Source organism: Pinus tabuliformis, chromosome 3_1, assembly GCF_031772625.1.
Source record: "Pinus tabuliformis cultivar Carrire ecotype Pingquan chromosome 3_1, CPIR1, whole genome shotgun sequence".
Lineage (NCBI taxonomy): Eukaryota > Viridiplantae > Streptophyta > Pinopsida > Pinales > Pinaceae > Pinus > Pinus tabuliformis.
In genome coordinates, this window is record NC_142301.1 from 61,299,455 (window position 1) to 61,309,162 (window position 9,708).

Genomic DNA, 9,708 nt, shown 5'->3' on the forward strand with positions numbered 1-9,708 from the left:
AAGTCTTCAGAGAATTTAGGAGTTATAATGTGCTCTTCCCTTCTGGGTCCTTTTGATCTTCCTGCTCCTATAGCTAGAATCAATGTTATTTCATCCCCCAAGGGACCTTCTTAAAGAGAGTTCTTTAGAACTCATTATTTTTTGAACCCTTGGCCCTTACCCTCATCTACCACCACATTAGGTGAGGGGTAGGTAGGTGGAATGGCATGTCCTATTTCTGCAGCAGAAATTGCTTATCAGTCTATTGTTAACTCTGCAGACTCCGATCCTACTCCTTTTTCACTAGAGGAGTTGGATGGAGATGTGGCTCCGGCTTGGACTCTCGATTTGACTTCTGCTCAGGATTGCTTAGATACTATCTTGCTATCTGAAGAAACAATTCTAGAATCAATGAGGGATGTTGAAAGCCCATGGAATGATTTGCATCATCGTTCGTATTTCCTTCCTCATTTGCAGGAAGTAGAGTCAAGTTTGTCCAGTCCTTCTACTAGTGATGTTCATGCAGTTTTAAACCCTTTGGCCCCAACACAATTTTTTGTCGAAGGTAACATGTTTTTTATCTCACAAACTGTACTAGTGAACATCTCTAGGAATCCCAACACTATTGAAAATATCTTCATTGGAGCTCACTGTTTCTGAAGAAATTAAAACTTATACCGATCTCTTTAAAGAGTTTCGTGATGTATTCTCTTGGTCTTATGAGGAAATGCCTGGAACATATCCATCTATAGTCCAGCATGAGATCAAGACGAACGAAAATGCAAAACCATTCGTCAAAAACTTCGACCAGTCAACCATAGAAAATCTACAACTATCAAAGTTGAGGTCAAGAAGCTGCTTAAGGCGGGTTTCATATACCCCATTCCTTTAACTGAGTGGGTCTCTAATCCAGTCCCTGTAGACAAAAATCAAGGAACGATTCACGTATGCATTGACTTTAGGGACCTAAATAAGGCTTGTCCTAAGGACAATTACCCCATGCCCTTTATTGATCAAATTATTGATGAATGTGCGGGTAATGAGATTTTTTCGTTTATGGACGGATTTTCTAGTTATAATCAAATTACTATCCATCCAGAAGATCAACACAAGACAACTTTTATTTGTCCTTGGGGTACATTTGCGTACAAAAATATGCCTTTTGGCCTCAAAAATGCTGGAGCTACTTTTCAGCGGGCCATGTCATATGCTTTTCACGACATCAAGCACATTATCGAAGCATATCTGGATGATTTAGCTACTCGTTCTCGAAAGAGAATTGATCATCCTAAACATCTTCGGTTGATTTTTGAACAATGTCGTTTTTATAAAATCTGGTTGAATCCGAATAAGTGCATTTTCGCGGTCACATCCAGTCGGTTGTTGGGATTCATCATGTCAACAGAGGGGATTCATGTAGATCCCTTCAAGGTTGAGGAAATACTTCAGTTTCCTCCCCCATCTTCCATATGTCAACTTCAAAGTCTCCAAGGAAAAGCAAATTTCTTGAGGAGATTTATAGCCAATTATGCCGAGATCACAAAAGGATTTATGTGATTGCTTAAGAAAGGGGTCCCATTTTTATGGGATGATTTCACACAACGATCTTTTGATGCTTTGAAAAAATCATTAACCTCTCGCTGCAGCAGAATCAACGATTGGTATGGTTCTGGTTCAGGAAGATGATGCCTTGTGTGAGCATGTAATCTACTATCTGAGTCGAGGCTTGGTTGGTCCTAAAACGCGCTATTCTCCCATTGAGAAATTAGCTTTGGCAGTTGTTCATGTTGTCCAACGGCTTCGACATTATATTCTGCTTCGAAAAACTTTCATCTTAGCAGTCGTCAATCCATTTCAGTTTGTTCTCAGTAGGCGAGTGATTGGGGGAAAATATAATAGATGGATTGTCATTTTACAAGAATTCGACCTCGAATTCATGTCAGCTAAATCTAAGAAATCTTTAGTATTTGCAGAGTTGATCTCAGAGCTACCTTGTGAGGAAGAAATCATTCACGAAGAAAATTTTCCTGATGAACATCTATTTCTTATTTCCTCACAAGATCCTTGGTATGGAGATATCATTATATATCTCCAGACTTCGAAGTTTCCACCTACTTTTTCCAAGGACGAGCGTAGAAAATTGCATCACCTCGCTAAAAATTATATTATTATAGGTGACACTTTATATCGTCACAGGATTGATTCAATCCTTAGACGTTGTTTAACCTTGGAAGAAGCCAAGTCAATGTTTAATGATTACCACAGTGGAGCTTGTGGTGGTCATCTATTTGGGTTTGCTACATCCAAAAAAAATTTGCAAGCAGGCTACTTTTGCCCTTCGATCTTCAAAAACTATATTGAAGCGTTCAAGAGATGCCATCCTTGTGAGGTTTATACTCGGAAAATGCGTGCACATCTAGCTCTGATTTTCCCTGTGATCACCGTCGATCCTTTAAAAAAGTGGGGCATTGATTTTACTACTTGTAATCCACCTTCAGCAGGAAATCACAAGTATATCATCATGGCCGTAGACTACTTTACTAAGTGGGCTAAGGCTATGCTAGCTTTCAAGAATGACATTGAAACAATGGCCTTGTTTCTCTTCAATCAAGTTATTTGCCGGTTCGGTATTCCTAAAGAGATTGTCACTGGCCATGGCAGTCATTTCCAAAATCAACTGATGTCTGAATTGGTTCTCAATTTGGGTTTCTAGTAGGAGCATTCATCTCCATATTATCCTCAGGCCAATGGGTAGGTCGAAGCCGTGAACAAATCCCTTAAAATCATCCTGCAAAGGACGATTAACAAAGCTAGATCCAATTGGCACATCATGTTATATCCGACACTTTGGGCATACTGAATGTCAGTTAAGACTACCATTGGTTTTACTCCCTTTCAACTGGTTTATGGGTTGGAATCTATTTTTCCTGTAGAATGTGAAATTCCTTCCCTTAAACTGGTTGTTGAACTTCTTCCTGAGACTTCTAGTCTCGAAGAACGCCTTGTTCATTTGGAACATCTTGATGAGCAGCGTCGAGATGCTGCCATAATAAACGAAGCTCATAAAAAGAGGGTAAAAACTCAATACGATAAAGTTGTCCATCTTAGAAAATTTTTTGAAGGCGACCTTGTCCTGGTCTACGATCAAGAAAAACATGCCTTGGGTGCAGGCAAGTTTAAGTCTATGTGGTACGATCCCTTCATTGTCAAGCGAGTTTTGAAAAAGGGAGCCTATGAATTGATTGATTTTGAAGGAAACAAGTTGGTGGAGCCCATAAATGGGCTCTACCTTAAGAAGTACTTTTCTTAGGCTTCAACCAAGCATTTACTTGTTTGTATATATTGTATGATTATACATATACATCTATCAGTTTTAGTGATGTCGATAGTTTTTGATCTACTTTGACAGGTATTAATGGACGATTTGATATATCTAGGGTTCGTCGATGGTGCCAGTAGACACACCTGAAACCTTGCTTCCGCGGATTTGGTTATTTATTATCCATCTGGTAAGTTGATGGTTTCGAGAGGAGTATGTATCGGTCCCGCTTCAAATTATTTTGCCGAATATATTGCTGTTACTAATTTACTCTCGGAGACGATATATCTTGATATTGATTCATTAGTAGTTTTTTTGGATTCACAACTGGTGGTATCTCAACTGAATAACATATATCGGGTACGAGATCCTTATTTGTATTGCCAATTTCTGAGAGTGCGCTTATTACAAAGATCATTTGTTTACATCACATTTGTTCACATTCGACAATCAGAAAATTCCTTAGCAAATTATATTGCTAATCAAGCATTAGATTGGCATAAAAATTATTCATCACATTAAAACATCAAAAATAATCGAAGTATCATCTGTATATATGATCATCATAAAATAGTATGTATATAGATAGGGTTTTTGTGCCCAAAATAATATATAAATTGGGACAAAATGCCCTACAAAATTTGGGCTTATGACCATCATTATGTCTAATCACAAAAAGATCTGATCATCTATCTAACGATCCTGCTCAGAATGATCAGCTAGAAAGAAAACGATGTCATTAACCACCCAACGAAATAGTCGCACCCAGTCCCGTGGTAATCCCACCACGCGTCGCTGGATCTCCTCTGGTAAGTCCTCTATGGCCATCATGGGTACTTGGTGAGTCATTCTCAACAAGTTTCTCTGGACTCTCTCAGTCTTAGCTACAGCCCCTTTGACATCCCTTCCACGATGCCTATGTTGAGGAAGTCCATCTGGTCTCACTGGTCCCACATCTGAAACATGATCAATAATTTTGTAAGTGTCTTGTCTCATCAAAAAGATTTTTAATTCATTTATATTGAAAATCCAAAAAATCTTAAATATCAAAAATTAAAAAAATCATTTATACCTATGGCACCCCATGGTCGTATCCGAAATTCTTCGTCTGACCCTTCTGAATGGAAGTGAGTTGTTTCTTCATGTTGGTTAGCAGAGGTGTATACCAATCAAAGGCTGTAGTGAGGCAATCCATTGCAAGGCTCATGGAAACACGTGACGCCTAATGTAGAGCAGTAGAACCATTTACCTTGGCTATGATAAATAGTAGGATTCTCAATGATAAACTCTCTACATACTTGATTGGAATCTTACTTCCAACCTTTTCCGGGTTGCCAGGACAATTTATACAGACGTAGTCCTCTACACTGAAACTACCTCTCATCCTTCCAGTTGAGTGCACTCTCTCCCCCCTTCGTGAAAGACCTATAATGAAATAAATGTCTTCTATCTCGATCCTCAGGGGCATCTAATCAATCACGAATGCATCTTCTTCTACACTCCAGTAGTGAATTAGCAGCTCAAGTAATCGAGTATTCGCCTTCATGTTTGGAATTTTGAAGAATTTTAACAAACCACATCCTCTCAAAGCATCTAATGTGTTTTGATCCTCCATCACTTAGTTATCAATGGCACTGTGCTCTCTTTCACGCCAGGTAATTGTCATCCTGCAAAAAAAGATGTTTCATATCATTAAATCCATGTTTAAAATTTTAAACTCGCACACACAGAGGTTTGTTTTTTACACAGTCGTGTATAGGGCCTTTGTATACGCGGGTTACCTGTATCCAACCCGCATGTACGTAGAGTAAAAATTTTAAAAATAATTTCTTATGGTCAAATTTATGAAAAAACATCTAAAAATAATAAAAAATTATAACAAGTATGATTAGAGGGTTACCTGGAAGATTTGAAGCAATTTGAACGGTTGAATTTGATGGAGGAAGCTTGCTTGAGTTTTTCTCCACAGCTCCTTGCTCAAAACACAAATGAGAAAATTGTGAGTCCAAAAGTCCTTATATAGGTTGGAAAATGAAAATTATTTTTTCTAAAGTTGGTTTTTATTTTATGGACTTTTTGACCTTTTGGCTTGGAGTGTTGGGAATGGGTTGTTTTTACAGGATATTTTGGAGACTTTTTTGAGAAATTTCTTTGGTTCCATGACTACAGACCCGTCATGGAAAGTATCACTTTCTTACTGGAATATAGGTTAGGGAATATCACTTTCCGCTGCATTTTGCATACTAGCCTCCATACTGCGATATTTTTTGCCATAAGGTCGACCCCATCATGTCTTGATTCACAAACCATTTTCACTCGCCGACTTATAAAATCATGATATGATGGTAGAGCCAACCTTTACATGGGCATCTTAGTTAGATCCTCGCTGACATATGTTGCCCATGTTGCTATATTGAGTAGGCTCAGGAGTCCTCTTTAGTCCCGCCATGACTTGTGCGTTGGAGACTCATTCTCTTTCTGCTTCGCTATTTTCTAGCTTTATACCCTAGAGGCTCCTTTGTGTTGAGTTGTATTGCTACATTGCATGTTGACCATTTGCACCTTTTGGCCTTGAGTCGGCTTCACTTGGACTCGTGTTTAAGCCACCTTTTGACCATGTCTTCTGCGAAATCAACCTTGCAATCACTTAGCCTCTGCAACTTGACATCCCCTTTTACCCATGGAAAGAACATTCCTTTGAGTGTCATTGACCAGTTTCGCCACCTTGCATTGAGCATAGGAATGTTCCCCTCCCAGGAACTAGACCATATTCTTTTTCGACATTTGTTCTTTCCACTGTACTATAGCATTCTTTTATTCTTTTTTAGGCATCATAAATATGAAAAAGACAAAAATTTATATATCCCAAAAAAGAGCGGGAACGAGACATTATTTCCATATTTGATGATAGCTAGAGTCAGTTGTGTCACCCTTGAACAAAGCACTCAAAAAATAAGTATTTCCTCCATTGGGATGGGCTTTAGTTTGACTAAGGAGATCCTTAACGTTGTTATTGAGTCAGTACTCCTCCGATTGGTTATCTCTTCCAATCATATGGAGAGTTTGCTTATGCCTCCTACATGACAAACTTATACAAAGTTATAATATGCTGCCATGTAGTCACAGTTGAGTCTTGCTTTTATTCATAGGAAGTAAACCTGAGTCAGCCTCTCTGTAGTGTCTCTTGACCTATTTTTCAGTCGGCCATCCCTAGTTGTCAGAGTCATGTTCGTTATCACGTCAGCTATTTGGTCCTTTGCTCGTGTTGGTTTGAGAAGGTGTCCATTGACTTCTTGTTGGTGGGTCTTACTCTTATCGACTACGACAAATTTCTCTGAGAGAAGATATAGAGCCGCACCCTAGCCCTATTTTCATTATTGATAGGTCACCTTATGCTCAACATTGATCAGTATCATGGGTCTTTAACTGAGTGGTTTCCCTTGTGTTCGACATCAGATTTCATTATCACACATCAGGATTCATGCAGTACCTTGGTTTCCATTTGACCCTATAGATGGATTCCTCGCCTCTGTGTCAGCTTTCATTATTGGTTGGTTCAAAGGGTTTCTATCATGTGCTAGCTACATCTTGTGTATGCCAGAAACGTGCTTTGGTTGGGTTACTACATCTTTATTTGTCTGATTCCTTCCACATTATTGGCCTACGGTTTACACTCACGATAGATTGATTAAGGATGCCTTAATGCCTTCCTTCTAGCGGATCGTTTCCCATTGACTTCAGCTCATTGCTCTGGGAATGAGATCTATAGTCCATTTGGCAATACCTTAGGGTCTGCAGTCATCAATGGCAGACTGCTTCGCTATCGACATTGGGAAAAGACAATTGTCTCCCGATTGATAGATTCTTCCAAGTGTTCGACTACAGCTCATTTATTCGCACTTGTTAGATTGTACTAGGTACCTTGGCTCTCATCATCATTATTGATGATTAGTCTCGCGTTTGTTAACGGTATACATCAATGACCGGTAATCAAACGATTTCTCTCATGGTCGACTTCATATCATTTATTCCCATTGTGTAGAAATGTACCATGATGGTCGGTGAAGACCTCGGGTTCACATCAACATTTCTTGGTTCACTTGTCAGTTGCTCATGTTGCTGCTAGTTGACACCATCCACCTTATATGTTGCAGTTCCTTATAGCGACATCCTATAGGTTGGCACCCGAGTTGCGGTGTAGTACCATTTATTCCATCATTTGACTTGGTGCTTTTTGGATCAGCTTTATGACTTGAGTGATCAACTTCATACTTCAACATCATTGATCAACTCTTTATATGTGATATTCAGACATGTACTTACTTGGATATGATCAGATGATCCATTATGTATTTTCAGTTCCTTTATACTTGTATGCATATTGGATCCACTTTTGTACTTGACATGCGAACATGCTTTACTATCTCTGAGGATGGGTATGCCCGCCTCAGACAACAGTTTCTTTCTGATCTCTTTCACTAGCTTGGTAGGTTGAATTCTGGTGAACTCCTCCTTGGTCTCGACATGATTCCTTCTATACACTTAATACATTTCGGCCATCATGTACCCCTTCTAACCTCATATATTAGGGGGCATTTTTTAAAGCACCATTTACCACTCTTGGTAGATTTGATGCTCTGGTTATGGCCTAGGGAAACCCTTCCTTTCCAGACTTGATCCAAAATCTAAAAAAAAGTGTTTTATTTCCTATATGCTACTTTGCCCTGTGTCAAAAGCGTGTACACGTGGGTTAGCATATACCCAACTTGCGTATATGTGTTAAAACACTTAAAAATAATAAATCTCCATAATTTTTGGTGGGATTTTATGGGTTTTACTTGTTACTCGCCTACTATAGACCCTGGCCCAACTGTTTCCCAACTGAAAAAACTAATTTGGAGAAGTATAAATAAACCTCCATGGGAAGGCCTAAAGGGGAGAAAAGAGGAGATATTGATATTATAGTTGATTGATCCCTGATCGAGTCTGAAGAAATCCCTGTGCCTCCTACACTCCCCAAGCTTTAGGAAACTCTTGTTTCCTCTTTTGAGATATCCTTCACCCCTCTTGTGATATCCTTGTGTATGTTGATGGAGGAAGATTGTTGAGGCCAGGACAGGATGGATCCAGAGGACGGTTCCGCTTGGAGCTAGAGGAAGACTCAGGTTGTAGTTTTCCACCTTTCTTGTAGCTTACATCAATAAAGAAATGTTGTTATGTTCCTGATATTTATCGTGTTTATGCATTGATACATGTTGTGATTTGTTTATAAATCTTATATTAATGCGTAATCGTTCATTTTCTTATATGATCTAATGTATATATCATGAATATGCTTTCTATTACTGTTGTTGTATATGCTTTTCTTGGATAATTTACAGGTTTCAAAGGCATTGGAAGAAGCAGAGGGTTTGAACCCTATGGGATCTACCCAAATGTAGGACCTCCGAGTAAGGTCACTTCTTCCCAGTTCAGTAGTATAAGCATTTAAATTGTTTTTTTGTGCATTTATTGTTGTTGTTTGCCCTCTGATCTATTGGGGTTCCCACTCGCAACAATGTTCAATGGAAATATTATTCAATGGAGCTTCCTCCGTTTTCTTCTCCCCAAAAATAGGGCTTAGACAAGGTATCTTGCTATCACCTCTTGTCTTTCTTCTGGCCCCTGAAAGTTAAGCAAAGCAGTCATGGACAAAAAAAAGCAAAAATTTGTTCACAAGGATAAATATTTCTCCACCCTATTTCCTCACCCATATTCTCTTTATGGATAATATTGTTATTTTCTCATCAAGGGATATATCTCAATTTCTGATATTAAAGGACATTTTAGAATTATTCTCCTCTTCTACTACGATTATGGTAAATTGGGGTATATATGTTATATATGATTGAGGTCTCTCCGTGGAGGGTGATCAACGTCTACACAATGATTTTCCAATTTCACTAGGCCCTCTAGGGGAATCTTTCAAGCACTTGGGTTTCTTCCTTAAAGCGGATAGTTACTTTAAAGTAAATATGAATTAGATTTTGGTCAAAATAGAAAAGAGAATCAGGCATTGGTGCAATAAGTGGTTATCCAAAGTTGGAAGATTGGTTCTTTGCAAAGATTGAATTGAAGTCATTCTAGTATATTGAGCTTCTCTCTTGGATTTCCCTGGGATAACACAACTCTCTCTCTGATACCTCTAGGAAGGGAATTTAGAATCAAATCCATTTGTACTCGCATCCTAAACTTACATTGCAATCCACAAATAAATGGGGGGATGGTGGCTTAAAAAAATGGAATTGGTTTTCAAAGGAACTTGTATCTAAAGCTATGTGGAGAATCTCTCAAGGATCAGGCCTATGTGCTAGCATTATGTATAAGAAGTATATATTTCCTTTCTCTCTTCTGGATTGGGTAAGAGCTCC